The sequence below is a fragment of the Spermophilus citellus genome (genome assembly GCF_964194105.1).
Source record: "Spermophilus citellus genome assembly, chromosome: 10".
Lineage (NCBI taxonomy): Eukaryota > Metazoa > Chordata > Mammalia > Rodentia > Sciuridae > Spermophilus > Spermophilus citellus.
The window spans coordinates 40,415,807-40,432,389 of record NC_138197.1 but is presented as its reverse complement, the minus strand read 5'-3'; positions in this window follow the sequence as shown (position 1 = coordinate 40,432,389).

Sequence of the window (16,583 nt, the reverse complement as noted above, 5' to 3'; positions counted from 1 at the left end):
TGAATTCCATTTGGCAATATTTTGTCAAAAATTTTTATATCTATATTCACAATGGATGCTGGTCTTTAGTTTGCTTTTGTGAATTGTCTTTTTATGGTTTTGTTATTAAGCTAATACTAACTTCACTGAGTGATTTGTAAATAGATTGGGAAATGTTTAACTCTTTTGCATATTCTGGAAGAGATTACATAGAACTGGTGTTAATTCTTCTTTAAATGATTGGCAGAGTTCTTTAATGAAATCATATGCGTCTGGAAATTGCTTTTTTGGGAGAAGTTTTTCAAATTGAGTATTCAGTTTTCTTAATAGTTATAGACCTGCTCATCTTATTTTGTTTTGATTTGTGATAGCTCTTTGTTTTTTATTTTTTTTTTTGGGGGGGGGTTTGTTTGCTTTTAGTTATCCATCCATTTCATTTTTTGGTCAAATTAGTGTTATAAGCCGGGGCAGTGGTGCACATCTGTAATTCTAGTAGTTAGGGAGTCTGAGGCAGGAGGATTGCAAATTTGAGACCAGCTTCAGCATCTTAGCCAGATCCTCAGCACCTTAGTGAGACCCTGTCTCAAAATAAAAAATAAGAAGGACTGTGGATGTTGTTCAGTGTTAGACCATCCCTGGGTACAACCCTCAGTATTAAAGAAAAGAAAAGAAAGGAAAAAAAAAATTGGCATTTTATTTTCATTCACTTGAGTATATTTAAATTTTTTATTGGTTCTTTTTAGTTATTCAAAATCTTCTCTACTAACAATTTTGGGATGAATAATGTATTATTATGGATCATATTCACCCTGCAGTGCCGTAGAACACCCAACCTATTTAACTATTTAACTATTGCATTGTATCTATTGACTAACCTCTCCCTATCCTCACTTACCTGCTATGGTTTCTGGTAAATGTTATTCTATTCTCAACTTCTATGAGAGCACTTTTTGTTTTGTACCAGGGATTGAACCCAGGGGCAGTCAACCACTGAGCCACAGTCCCAGCCCTATTTATTTTATTTTATTTTGAGATTGGGTCTCACTAAATTGCTTAGGGCCTCGCTAAGTTTCTGAGCCAGGCTTTGAACTTGCAATCCTCCTGCCTCAGCTTTCTGAGCTGAGGGGAATGAGATCACCTTTTCTAGATCATACATATGAGTGAGGTCATACATTTTAGAATTCTACATTTTAGAATTCTACATTTTAGAATTTCCCTTGAGATTTCCTCTTTGATGGATTATTTATAAGTGTGCTGTTTGAGTTTCGAAGTGTTTGGAAATTTTCTTTTTATCTTTCTATTATTGATTTACAGTTTGATACCATTGTGGTTGGAGAACACACTCTGATTTCAATTCTTTTTTTAAAAAAATTTGTTCTAATTAGTTATACATGACAGTAGAATGCATTTTGACACATCAAACATAAATGGATATAACTTCTCATTTTTCTGGTTGTTCATGATGTAGAATTACACCAGTTGTATAATCATATATTCACATAGGGTAATAATGTCCAATTCATTCTACTACCCTTCCTACCCTCAACAACCCCTTCCCTCCCTCCACTCCCCTCTGACTAATGCAAAATACCTCTATTCTTTCTTATCCTCCCTGTCCCCACCCTTATTGTGAATTAGCATCTGCATATCAGAGAAACCCTCAGCCTTTGGTTCTTTGGGATTGGCTTATCTTGCTTAGCATGATATTCTCCAGCTCCATTCATTTGTAGGCAAATTCCATAATTTATTCTTTTTTAAGGCTGAGTAATATTCCATTGTGTATATTTACCACATTTTCTTTATCCATTCATCTGTTAAAGGGCACCTAGGTTGGTTCCACAGTTTAGCTATTGTGGATTGAGCTGCTATAAACATTTATGTGGCTGTGTCACTCGAATATGCTGATTTAAAGTTCTAATATACAATGAGAAGTGGGATAAATGGGTCAAATGGTGGTTCCAATCCAGGTTTTCTGAGGAATGTCCATACTGCTTTCCAGAGTAGTTGCACCAATTTGCTGTCCTACCAGCAATGTCTGAGTGAACCCTTTCCCCCCATATCCTCTCCAACATTTATTTTTACTCATATTCTTGATAATTGCTATTCTGAGAAAGTTTTAATGTAGTTTTAATTTGCATTTCTGTAATTACTAGAGATGTTGAACATTTTTTTTCAATATTTGTTGATCAATTGTATTTCTTCTGTGAAGTGTGTGTTCAGTTTCTTAGCCCATTTATTGATTAGGTTAATTTTTGTTTGTGTGTTTTGTCAGTTCTTATATATCCTAGAGATTAACGCTCTATTTGAGGTGCAAGTGGTAAACCTATTCTCCCATTGTGTAGGCTGTCTCTTCACATTCTTGATTTTTTATTTTGCTGTGAAGAAGCTTTTTAGTTCAATTCCATCCCATTTATTGATTCTTGGTTTTATTCTTGTGCTTTAAGAATCCCATTGATGAAGTCAGTTCCTAAAAGGATATGATGGAGATTGGGGCCTATTTTTTCTTCAAGAAGGCGCAAAGTCTCCATTCTAGTGCCTAAGCCTTTGATCCACTTTGAGTTAAGTTTTGTGTAGGATGAGAGATAGGGGTTAAATTTCCTTCTACTGCATAAGGATTTCCAGTTTTCCTAGCATCATTTGTTGAAGAGGCTATCTTTTCTCCAATGTCTGTTCTTGGTGCCATTGTCTTTTGAGATAACTGTGTATATGTGGATATGTTTTTGGGTCTTCTGTTCTGTACCATTGTTCTATGTGTCTGTTTTGGTGCCAATACCATGACTTTTTTTTTAAACTATGGCCCTGTAGTATAATTTAAGGTCTGATATTGTGATGCCTCTTGCTTTACTTTTCTTGCTAAGGATTGCTTTGGCTATTTTGAGCCTCTTAGTTTACCAAATGAATTTCATGATTGCTTTTTGTAGTTCTGTGAAGAATGTCATTGGGATTTTAATAGGAATTGCAATAAATCTGCATAGTGCTTTGGTAGTATGGCCATTTTGACAATGTTCATTCTGCCTATCCAAGAGCATGGAATATCTTTCCATCTTCTAAGGTCTTCTTTAATTTTTTTCTTTAGTGTTCTGTAGTTTTCATTGTAGAGGTCTTTCACCTCTTTTGTTATATTGAGTCCCAAATATTTTTTTTAGTCTATTGTGAATGTGGTAGTTTTGCAAATTTCTCTTTCAGTGGATTCTTCATTTATGTATAAGAATGCATTTGATTTATGGGTGTTAATTTTATATCCTGCTACTTTGGTAGAGGAACAGACAGCAGAAGGAACCATTTTGGAGCCTCAGCATGGGGACCAACATCTAGGGAAATTAATTACTGGCAGACTTGAGTCTGGCTCAGAAGACAAGCCAGGTAAATGCATGCTATGTGACAGAGACTGTGCCTAAATGGCCAAGAGAAAATCAAGCATGGAGGAGGTTTACACAGGGGACTATTGGTGGCAGAAACTCATCTGGCTTCCCCCACCCCTTCCAATCCAGCTGCTTGCAGGACTGGCTGGGAAAGAAGTGCCTGATCAGGAATTTAAAAGGATGGTAGCAGGAGAGATTAAGTTCAGAGACTGAATCAGAGACCAAGAGTCATGGGGTCTGCAAGCAAAGTGGAGGTGAAGAATAGGCCCCTACCCCCACACAAGTGGAACCCAAAGGAGATGCCTGGAGTGTAGTCTTCCAGGGTGGACTGGCAATTGCTAGCCTTGGAGGTGCACTGACTTAAAATCTCCTGATCAATTGGCACCCAGCAATGAGACTGGAGCATACTTAAGCCTACACCCCACCTCCAGGAGTTTCACCTCCAGAACTAACTCTCTCACCTTAGCAACACAACCCATCCTGAGGGTGGAGCTACTATCACATACCAGACAAACCTACCTACTTACTGAGAAGGGAAGCTGAGAAATTTTGAACTCCAATGGAAAAAAAAATGTTCAATTTTTCATTGAGTTTTTCTTTTTTTTCTCTCACATTTTGATTATTTTTAAAACCAAATATTTTTCATGCATCAGTTTATTGAGAACTTGGATGTCTGAATAGTATATTACAATTTTGTTGTGTATTCTCTTATTTTTACCTTTTTTTCTATTTTCAATTTTTAAAATTTTATGTTATATATATTTTTCCTCTCACTTATATGTTTCCTTGGATTCCCTTTCTCTCTTTTCTCTTGCTAACAACCAACCTCCATTAATGCCTCTTTCATCCTTCCTATAATTTTTTACTTCTATCTTCTCTTTTTCTTCCTCACAAACATCACTTCCTATACCTTCTGTTCTGTTTTTGTCCACCATTTGAAATTGTAAACACTTTGCAAACTTAACTGTTTAAAATATTGTAACAATAATTGAACACATCATTTCTGTTTATTATGACAAAACCGTAGATGTTGTAGTAGGAACTATTTGGTTTAAGGCTGTATATTGTTTGCATTGGGTGCTATTATTATTTGTCTCCCCCTTAAAGGTGAGGTACTGGAAACTTTTAGGAATATTATAAGTTTATAGGGAAGAAACTACTGACTCAGATTCACACTGATAGAAAGGTAGACACACAAACAACATGAAAAAAAAAACAAGGAAATAAATCACCCCAAACAAACCAAAATGCTAGAACCCATTGACAACACAGTAGAAAAAAATGACAGAGAAGGAGTTTAGAATGTACATCTGAGTTCTACAAGACTTTCAAAGAATCAACACCAATACTCCTTAAATGATTTCATGAAATAGAAAAGGAGGAAACTCTTCCAAACTCATTCTATGAAGTTAGTATCACTCTGATACCAAAAAGAAACAAAGACACATCAAAAAGACAACTTCAGACCAATATCCCTGATGAACATAGATGCAAAAATTCTTAATAAAATTCTGGCAAATCACATAAAAACATATTAAAAAGATAGTGTACCACAGTCAAGTGGGGTTTATCCCAAGGATGCAAAGTTGATTCAACAGATGGAAATCAATAAATATAATTCAGCACATCAATGGACTTAAAGACAAAAATCATATGATCATCTCAATAGATGCAGAAAAAGAATTTGACAAAATTCAGCATCCCTTCATGTTCAAAACACTAGAAAAACTAGGGATAGTAGGAACATACCTCAACATTGTAACAGCTATCTATGCTAAACCTAAGGCCAACATCATTCTAAATGGAGAAAAATTGAAAGCATTCCCTCTAAGAACTGTAAGAAGTCAAGAATGCCCTCTTTCATTTTTATTCAATATCATCATTGAAATTCTAGTCAGATAAATTAGAAGAAAGAAATTAAAGAGTACAAATAGGAAAAGAATAAGAACTATCACCGTTTGCCAATGACATGATTCTATACTTAGAAGACCCAAAATATTCCACCAGAAATCTTCTAGAACCAATAAAAAAATTCAGCAAAGTGATATAGTGGCTTCTTTGTGCAGCACAGTTTACTGTTGTTTTTTTCCCCCAGCAGTGACTCTGATCTCTAAGCTCTCTATGTCCCAACGTGCCTCAGTCTTCCTGAGGATGACGGCTCTTTAATTTCTGTATTGCTTTACTGCATTCACAGAGGAACTGTTCTGACTTCTACCTCTAGTGGCTGTGGTGGCTGTGGGGCTGGGGATCTTTCCCTCTTATTTTATTACACAAGATCTCCTGAGTCCCAGATCTGTTTTGTGTCCCATATTAAATTCCATTAAAGTCCTCCGTAATTCTTGATCTTCACCCATCTGGCCGAAAAGCTGTCTGTCTGCTTTTCTTGGTTCACATCACAGAGCCATTAGGGAAGTGACTCTTCTGGTCTACCATCTTCTGAGAATCCTCTTTGATTTCAATTCTTTCAATTTTTTTTGAGGTTTGTTTTATTGGTCAGGATTTGCTTTATCTTGGTACTTGTTCCACGGACACCTGAAAATAATGTCTATTGTTGTTGGATGGAGTGTTCTATACATGTTGGCTAATCCTGCTGATTGATGATGTTGTTGAGTTTCTCTATAGCCTTGCTGATTTTCTGGGTAATTGTTCTATTAATTATCAAGAGAGGGATATTGAACTCTTCAGCTATAATTGTGGATTTGTTGTGGTTTGGAAATGAGGCATCCCCCAAAAAACTCACAGGATAGACAACACAGGAATGTTCAGAGGTGAGATGATTAAATTCTGAGAGCTTTAACATAATCAATAGGCTAATCCATGGATGGATTAATAATTTGAAGGGGTTAATGGGTAGCAATTGTAGGTAGGTGGGGTGGGGCACAGGAAGTAGGTTATTTGGGGCATGCTTGGGGATTATATATCTGATCTCCAGCTCCTGGCTTGCTCTCTACTTTCCTGTTTCTGTTTCCGTATCCTTTCCACAAAGTTCAGCTTAAGACATTCTACATTATACATAAAATATACTTAAGACCACACTGGAAAGTAGAGAGAAGGCAGATCAGCAAGGGACCTGTTTTTTGTGGTTGTTTTTATTGTTGTCATTATTTGTTTTTGCTTTCTTGTGCCACCTGAATTCTTAAGAAACAAATGTGGGTGAAATTCTTCCCTAACTCTGATGATGTTCCCCAAACTCAGAATTTTTAAGGGGCCTGAACAATAAAATGAATACAACTTGTGATTTAACACAGCAGCTATTCCCTGCTGTCCTGCCTGTGATAAGAATAACAATTATCAGTGAGTATCTTTTTCATTTAAAAAGAAGGGACATTTGAGAATAAACTCAAAATGCTGTGACAGAAAATAATAAGCTTCCTCACTGTCAACCTTGATTTCAGACTCTTACACTTAAGGCACTTTTATTCTGATTCTTCCTATAATCTAGCCACTCTTGGCATTCAACTTTCTTGTATCTGTTTTTTTGAATTTCTATGAAACATCACTTTAATCCCTCCTCTCTCTGTCTTTCCCCATCCTCCCCTAGCACCCTATTTCTCCTGGTCCTCACTAGGATGGAATAATTAGGTCCCTTAATATTTTAGCATTTTTAAAAGTCAGATCATTCAGGATATCACTCATCTCTCTCCAGATCTTTCTTGGTAGTTTAATGGTCTATCTGCTGATTGTCTCTTACACTTCCTTTCAAGGAACACGAAGGCAGTGGTGTCCTATCTGCTTTATTCATCCTTCTGTCCCCAGTACCCTCTCAATAAATAGTATTGAATGGAGAGATGAAATCTGTGCTGCTCTCTTCCTCATAGGTTTAGTATCTTTCTTTCTTTTTCTCTTACCTTCACCTAGTGGCAACACAGGGAAGGATATTCTAGATACTCTGGTATAAAAGGATATAAAGTGGGATTCATTAAAAAAAGAAAAAAATATTCTTATTATATATATATATTTTTCTTTTGTGTTGAAGAGCAAACCCAGGTCATCATGCATCTATCACTATGCTACCTCCTCTGCTAAATTTTATTCTTGGTTGTTGATGCATGATAATTGTACACATTCATTGGGTTGGGCAATAGTTTTTGAATAAGACCTGAAAAGTACAGGCAACAAAGACAAGAATAAGCAAATGGGACTACCTGAAACTGAAAACCTTCTGTGTTAGGGTCTGTAAACAAGTCAAGATGGCGCCTGGCATTTTGCCAGGGGGAGTGGTCTGTGAGGTGGCACCAGCGAGCCATTAAGTGTGGAGATTCCTTATTGGTTGACTGCTGTATCTAGTTTATGTTAATTAAGATAAGCTGTGTGGAATGTATATATACCCCTCCTGTCCTACAATAAAGGGCTCCCACTCCTGCTGTATCAATCTACACAGGTTGCTCATCACCCCCCCTGGTTATTTTGCTGTAGCCGGACTGTGGCATTCTGTATAGCAAAGAAAATCCCAGACTGAAAGATCATCAAAAGAATTGGAGGAAATATTTGCAAACTACACATCAGACAAGGGGTTAAGATCCAGACTATATAATGAATTTAACCAACTCAATAACAACAACAACAAAAAAAGATTTTAAATTGAGCATAAAGGCCCGAATAGACATTTTCCAAGGAAGACATATGAACGGCTTACAGGTATTTTAAAAAAAGAAAAGCTCGACATCACTAATCCTCAGGGAGAGGTAAATGGAATCCACAAGGAGATACCACCTCACTCCAGAATGGCTGTTGTCAAGAAAACAAGGGAACAAGTGCTGGGGAGGATGTGAAGAAAGAATTCATGGGCACAGAAACTAGTCAAGCCATTAAGGGCAAAAAAGAGATTCTTAATGTCTGTTTTACTTGAAGTCTGAAAAAGTAGGTTAATAATCGGCCTGAAAATTACAGGTCAGTACCATCTCCATATTCTAAAAGGAGGTAATGAGCCGCCGTCTCAGGGGTTCCAACCTGGTGTTCTACAGCTTCACCGGCCTCCACCTCCCCAGTGGGGAACAGTGAAGGTGTTTCCTGTCCTCTCAAGGGTGGTCCCGGGGCTTCACTGGGATCACAAGATGCCTGTGCCTCCTGCTTGAGAAACGTAAAGGCAGGTGACTGTGACTGTCATGACTCGGGAGCCTGGCAGTGTGAGAAAAGGTGGCTTGTGGGGGTGCTGGAGGAGTGGGGAGCAGTTTGAGTAAAAAAACAAGAATGTTTTCTATGGATCACATGGACCAGATATGGGCCTCAGAGGGTCATATGGAGTAGGCAGGAAACCTCAGAGGAAAGTGCAACATCAAGTATCAAAATACCGAAGGCGGAAATGTTAGCGACCCATCTGAGGAGACACGTTTCTTGTTTCAAGAGAACTGCAGGTAAGCCATCTCAGCGGTGTGCGGGAGCATCTCTGAAGTGTTCATGAAAATGCCGTGAGAGGAAATGTCTTGAACACCTGCCCGTCCCGGAGAGTGCCGACACTAGCTCACAGGTGCAGTCAGCTAGCCTAGCCCTGGTAACAGAGTTGCCCGTACAGCTAATGGCTTATGCAGCAATGGCTTTATTTGTGTTTACACAAAATCTATGCAGGTTGCCCTCATTCATCCCACGGGAGGGAGGAAGGGGATGGTGTGGCACATAGAAGTGACATGTCCTTTCCATGGACAGTTCACTATATGGAATAGTTCATATGGTCCAAATCTGTTAGGAGGGTAAGGAACAAAGAGGAAGGAGTATATGGGATATTTGATGAGCACAGTGTTGACCTCCAATTCTCCAGTCCCTTATCTTCTACTCCTCAGCTTTCAATCTAGACATAGGACCAATAGTTAGTACAGCCAGACTAGTTGTTAAATTCTCTTTAGTCTAGGTGATGGATATAAAGTGGTCATTGTTCTAGTTTTTCTACTTTCATATAGGTTTAAAATATAGAATTTTGACAATTATACAGAACTCATTTTAAAAAATTGCTTATTGAGTACTTATTATGTTTTAAGGTCATTACAAATATTTTCTTTTAAATCTTCATAATCCTGTGAAGTAGACACTATTGGTGTCTCCATGTTATAGATGAGGACAATAAATCATAGAAATATGAAGTGACTTGACCAAGAATGTAGATTTGGTACAATTGATTGCAACTGCCTATTAGTTATTTATCAATTAGATAGGAACTTTTTGGGTAAAAGGATTTTTTATCTTACTCATTTTAATACCTCTAGCATCAAGCTCAGATCATAACACAAAATAAATATTTGATCAATGGTAGGAATAGTCATACTAATTACTGAAAGGGAACTATGTGACTTAAAGTGATCTAAGAGACTGAAGAAATAACTTTTGGGGGGAGATTGGAAAAATCATGGGCCATATCCTAGGCTTCTCCAAGGGGCAGGAAGAACCAGGTTCCACTGATTTGAGTGGAGGTACAGCTTATTTTCTAGTGCCTCCTTTAGATCCCACTTGAGCCCCATGCAGGTGACACTCACTTGGGAGTTAATTTTGTGGGACTCAGCTTGAAAACTACCTACTCATAGGGCCTTTGCCGAGCACTGGATCTCCAGTCTTCACTTTAAGCCTCAGACCCAGCCCTTTGCTAGTCTCATTTTAGCGCTTATCACAACTTGAAATGTTGCATTTACTTAAAAAATAAGTATTTTTTTGGGGGGGTACACGGGATGAAAATAAATGTTTTTGATATTTAGTATGTGAGCTCCATGAGGCAAGAACCGCATCTACTTCATTTACTATTCTGTCTGCAACCATACCAGTGGTTAACAACCATACCAGTGTGTAAGACCATTTGGTTGATGAATAAATGGACCCATGAGTGAGGCCCTCATGTCATTTCCCTGTCCTCTACCCTGAGGCCTATGGCTTGGATTTAGCAAAGTCCTGCATTGCATGACTCAGTAGGTGAACCTGAGGAAGGGAACGTGGCAGGGAGACATCTGATCCTAAGAGATGTTAGAGCTCAAGTGGGTGGGTTTCATGACACTATTTGTTCAACACAGGGTTGTACTACATTTACATTAATGGTTCTTTTTTGGAAGTAGGATGCGAGTGTTCAATCTGGGAATCTTATTATCAAATTATAGTTGGTTCTTTTGGAAAATGTATTTTAAACCACAGAATTTAAAAAAGACCTTTAAAACAGCTAGTTTATAAGTTAGGGCCTATGGGCTGGGGATGTGGCTCAAGCGGTAGCGCGCTCACCTGGCATGCGTGCAGCCCGGGTTCGATCCTCAGCACCACATACAAATAAAGATGTTGTGTCCGCCGAAAACTAAAAAATAAATATTAAAATTCTCTCTCTCTCAAAAAAGAAAAAAAATGTCTTAAAAAATAAGTTAAGGCCTGTAATATTGATCTCTCATTAGGATCTCAAATGTTATTTACAACTGGAGACAAGGAGTAAAAGCTATAGTTTCCTCCTTTAAGGAGTACACATCATCTTGGGGAGAAGGATTTCAGTTGACTTCTCCTGAAAAATCAAGAAGTCATTTCTAATGCACACAACTTTATGTAATTCCATTGCGGAGAGAAAATCATGATAATTTAGTTACTCTTAATGCTTTATGTCTTATTTTTGTAGAGGGCATGGTATACTCAATGCAAGGGAGAATCAGGCTGTCACTGAAGCAAAATTTAAGAATAGTTTCCCCAGCCCCTTTCTAATACCTGTATAATTTGATGAGATGGTCTATATCCTCCACAGTTTATAAACTGACAAGATGCGTACTGCATTTGACCTTGTGCTGCAGTTGGTTTGCACGTCTGTCTTTCCCTCAGAACAATTTTCAACAGTCTTCGTTCTCCTCCATCCCACACACTGTCTACTTCATGCTTGAGCCATGGCAGACTTCGAATCACTGCTAATTAAAACATGAGGACTATGTTTTCCTTTTTAGAAGAAAATAAAATTTACTTCTGCTCAATTTGTAATTCTTGTCACCATTACTTGATAGAAGACAAGTAGATCCTGTGTGTGCTCTGCTGCCATCAAAGGGAGCAGTAGTCATCCAAACTGAAGAGGCTTTCATGTCTAGATAATTCCACATATAATTATGCTAAAAAGGAACTTCCATATGATTTTGGGATAGGAATAATTTCTTTTCAACTTTTTAGTATAGCATAAGAGTATAAATTTTAGTGATAAGAGTGAATATGAATTCTTACAACATTTTGTTAGTCAAGGACATGTTAGGGAGTGGAGAAATGGCATAGTTTTATACATGTTTTATGGAACTTTTATTGTTTTAAATTCCTTTCAGTGTAGAGGTTGCAATATTCTGATTATTTCCACATTTGACTGGGGAGCTGTTTCTGAGGCTTCTGTTATGAACAGAACATTTCTATCCCATACCCCCCAAATCCATATGATGATGGTATTTGGAGGTAATGGGGCCTTTGAGAGATAGTTGGGTTTAGCTGAGGGTGGGGTCATCCTGATAGTATTAGTGCCCTTATAAGAAGAGACTTGCTCTTTCGATCGTGTGTTTTTATAGCAAAAAAGGCAGTTTTTGCAAACCAGAGGAAGACCCTCATCAGAATCTAATGTTGGCTCCATGATCTCAGGCTTCCCAACCTTCAGAATCATGATAAGTAAATGTCTGTTGTATAAGCCATCGAGCCCATGGTATTTTGTTATAGTAGTCTAAGCTCAGACAGCCTCTGTGTACCCACTAACTGGCCACTGAATTCTGGAATAAGCCTCAGTTCCCTCTCATTGTGAGTCTGTTTATATCTGTCACCTGCTGCCACAATAACAAATTTCTACAATAGCAGTGCTACTACTGCCCTCAAAATCAGTGGCTTAATATAATGACGACTCACTTAATTCACGGGTCTGTAGGCCAGAGAATGATTGTCTGAGCAGTTGTGCTGATCTTGGCTAGTGTCACTCACATGTGTGGTGGTCATCTGACTGTTAAATGAGGCAACTGGGCCACCAGTCCCTCATGCTACAGAAGGCTTAGTCATGTTCTCCAGGCAGTAGTGGAAGCACAAAAGCCCTTTTTCAAGTTACTGCTTATGTCACAACTGCTTACATCTCATCAGCTAAAGCAAAGCACATGACTAAGCCTTGAGAAATACAGACAACGGGCAAAGAGGCAGAGATACAAAGGAGGCAAAGAACTGTGGCCATCAATGCAATTAATCTGCCAAATTTCTCTCACTCACCATCACATCCTCACACTGAAGGAAAACAAAACAAATCGGTCAGAACCTTAGCTGGATTCTGCTGTGAAGCAATAGGAAATCATTTTCTGTGGTCCTCTCAGAAATCCTGTGTGATGTGGTAGAAAGAACAGGGGACTGAAACCAAAAGACTTTGGTTGAAATTCAGACTTCCTTGTATACCATTGCCTCTGGTCAACTCACTGTACCTCCATGAATACCTCTGTAAAGTGGGGTTAAATTTGCTTATGATGTGTGTGTGTCAGCTTGACTGGTCTCTATTAAACAAAATTTGGGGATGTGTCTGAGACGGTATTTCCTGATGAGATTAGCATCTGACTCAGAATACTCAGTATAGACTCAGTATAGACTCAGTAAAGTGGATTGCCCTTTCCAATGTGGTTAGAATTATCTAATGTGTTCTTGAATAAGAACAGGGTGGTAGAAGAAGGAAGAATTCATTCCTTTTGCTTCCTGCCTGTTTGCTCATGTTGGGACATTAGTCTTAGACTGGGATATACACTGTTGGCTTCTCTGGTTCTCAGACCTTTGGACTCAGAATGGAATTAAGTTTCTAGCTTTCTTGGATCTCCAGCTTGCAGATAACAAATTGTAGGATATCTTATTTTTTATAATAATGAGAGCTAATTTCTCATAATAAATCTCTTCACACACACACACACACACACGTGTATGTGTGTGTGAGCATGTGTGTACGTGTTCTGTTTCTCTGGAGAATTTCAACTAATACAGATTTTGAAACTATGAGTGGTTCTAGAGAAATTGAATTGTAAGGATGTGTTTTCTTTCTTTCTTTCTGGGGCTTGAAACTTGGGAGGTCTTTACCAGTAAATTTCTTCCCCAGCCCTTTTTTAAAATTTTGAGACAGGGTCTCCCTATCTTGCCCAGGATTTCGTTAGCCTCCTGAGTAGCTGGGAGTATAGGCATGAGCCACAGTGACTGGCTGGAATGAGGTTTTTTTGGGTTTCTGGAATTGGATCTCTAATTTATGATTAAAGATGCTTATGACTCTGTTTCTAGTATAAAGTGAGCAGTGATTGTTCATGGTTTGAATTCTTTATAGAGAAGATATGCAAAGTATAAGCATTAGATACTCCTAATCAACCACTTAAAAGAAGCAAGGATCTAGGTGACCTTGCATATGACACTACTGAACTATTTTGGGAAACTAAAGAATATAACAATGTTGGTTGAATGCTCTTAATATTCTTGGACAAAGTGGTGAAGGAAGGAAAAAGATAAACTTAGTGATTCAAATTCCCTAAATAATATATTGCCACAGAGCATTTTGAAGATTAAATTTGATGATTAAAAATATATATAGTTCTTAGTATAGTATCAGCTCAATAAGTGTTTTCCTTATGCCAACGACTGGCTATTATTTTATGCACACAGGATGTGGAGCTTCTGTTTTACTTTTGCATTTATATAAGAAGAAACTATTTCTCACTTTGATCAAATAGATGGCACAGCTAAATGTAATATTGAGGTATATAACATACTCAGAACATGAATGAAGGATGACTTAGGAATAATAGCAAGTTCATATCTTAATGCATCCAATATTATTATAATTATTCTAACACCCAAAGAAACACAATATTTATGAATTAAGGCTTGTTCCAATTTAAAATAAATTTAAAATTCCTTTCCTTATTATATTCCCTCAATATAAGCTGAGTTACATGGCAATTCATACTCATATTTTAATATCCTTTATAAGGACACAGTTGTCAAAGTCTTTGCACTATATAGGGAGGGCCCAAGACTAATTATTAGAGAAATTTAAACTTTATTAATTGCCCAAATATGTAAGAGGCTGAATAAAGAATAAGTGTGTTGCATAAGTAGATACATTTTCCCCAATAATTGGCATCAAATCCATTTAGGAAAAATAGCCAGAGATAGCTTTTTGAGATTTCATTCTAATTTTATTGAAGTGTGGCAAGTAGGAATATTAAAAATATTTGGTTATAGAGCTTAGAAATGGCCGTATTTTATCAGCCTCTTATAACAAGTTCTTTAATGTAATCTTGTCTGTGTAATTTTAAAGCTAAAAGCAATGTCCAAATTTAAGTTGGTTTTTACTAGTCTTGCAAATGCTAAGTGTATCTTATTTCAATAGCTGTCCTTTACTGTTCCTCCTCTGATGTGCTTGTGAGGCCCGTTAATCAGGTGGCAGGAGAACATTGGGGGGCTAAGTACTATTATTGTCTATTGTATTTTACAGTGAAACACATGTTTAATATTATGGAGAAAATCAGTTTTTAAACAGGTGTTTCAAGTTAAATAGCCTGAGAAGTAAGAAGGGAAATATTTCCATTATCCCTTTAGTCCTATTAAATGATTTCTTGACCTCTCATCTGAGGTGGTGGCTGTTCTGGGTGTCATCTGATGCTGACCCCTCTATGGCAGCACCATGCTGGATGGCCCTGATCATTGAGAAATAAGACTTAAGAGATTTCAACCAGTGTGATCCTTCTGCTTGACCCACAGTTGTGATGTAAATGTAGGCATGCAATTAGAACAGTGTGTGGCACTTTTATGTAAAATGTACTTAAATGAAGACTTTTTTACAACATGGAAATGCCTTATGGGGTATCACATTTAGTCTTTAAAAAAATGCAGGATGGGCTGGGATGTGGCTCAGGGACAGAGCACTGGCCTAGCATGCATGAGATCCTGGGTTTCAACCCCAGGACCAACAAATAAGTAAATAAAGATGCCAAGGTAAGGCCTGCAAGTTTCAGGATGCATTCTCACATTGGAGCTAAGTTACCTTTCTTTTATAACCTTTTGGGCCTGTGGTCAGGAGGAGACAAGGTTTCCTGTTTATAATGATACAATAAACTCCACACATGTTGTCGACCTTTGGGCTGCTGTTGCTGATTTGTAATACAAAAAGTCCAGCCTCCTGGCCTCTTGTGAGAAGTGGATGAGAGTTTGAATTGATCTACTGAATATAAAATAATAAAGCCTAAATATTAAAAAAAAAACAACAACAACCAACTTTCTCGACCTCCTCAATATTTCTGAGATGCTAAATAGAAATTGTGGTCATATGTGTCTGATCTCGTCTAATATTTAAGATTTAAATATTTCATTCATGGAGCTTTTAAAAATTAATTTTGATTTTTAAAATGTTGCATTAAAATATAATTCATCTTGAACAGTTTTACAAATTAGAACAATATGACGTTGAATTCCATACTCTCTACTCACTACCATGATAGCTTTCTGGAGACACTCATAAAACTAATTAGCTTAAAAATTTTATTGCACTCACTCTTCTGTAGGTGAGCAATTGAGGTTGTGCTCAACTTGGTGGTTATCCTGGTCTCAGCTGGGCTCCCTCATTTTTCTCTGGATACTAGATGGCTTGCTGATTTTGGGTAGCAGAGTTGGGACTAACAGATAGGAACAGAACTTTGTTATGGCAATGGAACTCAGAAAAGCATTGAGTAGGGAAATAATAATAATAATGTTATTTTAAGATTTACATTTGGAAAGTTTATGCTGAGTATGAGAGTGAGGTAGAGGGAAGAGTAGGAGACTGCTCTGTTGATCTAAGTGAAGTATCTTGAGAGTTTTAACTAAAGCAGTAGCAGTGGATAAGAAAGGGGAAAAAATCTTTGCTGTATTAATAAGGGCATGCATGTGATTCAAGATCACAAATTAATTTAGTTGTCAGATTTCTTTAGTATCCTGCAGTATGGATAGTGCCTCAGTTTTCCCCTAATTGTCCTGACATTTGTACTTTACAAACAACAAGCCAGTTATTTTATATAGTGTATATCAATTTATATTATTTGTCCATTATGAATACTTTGTTTGCTTTGATGATAACCATCCTAACAGATGATATGTGTTTTATTTGCATTTTTCTGAAGATTTGTGATGTCGAGCATCTTTTCATATACTTGCTGACTATTGGTCTGCTTTATTTGGAGAAATGTCTATTCAAGTCTTTAGCTCATTTTTAAAACTAGAGTTACAGGTTGAGCATCCATAATCCCCAAATTTAAAATGCCACCAAATCCAAACTTCAAATGTTGACATGATGTT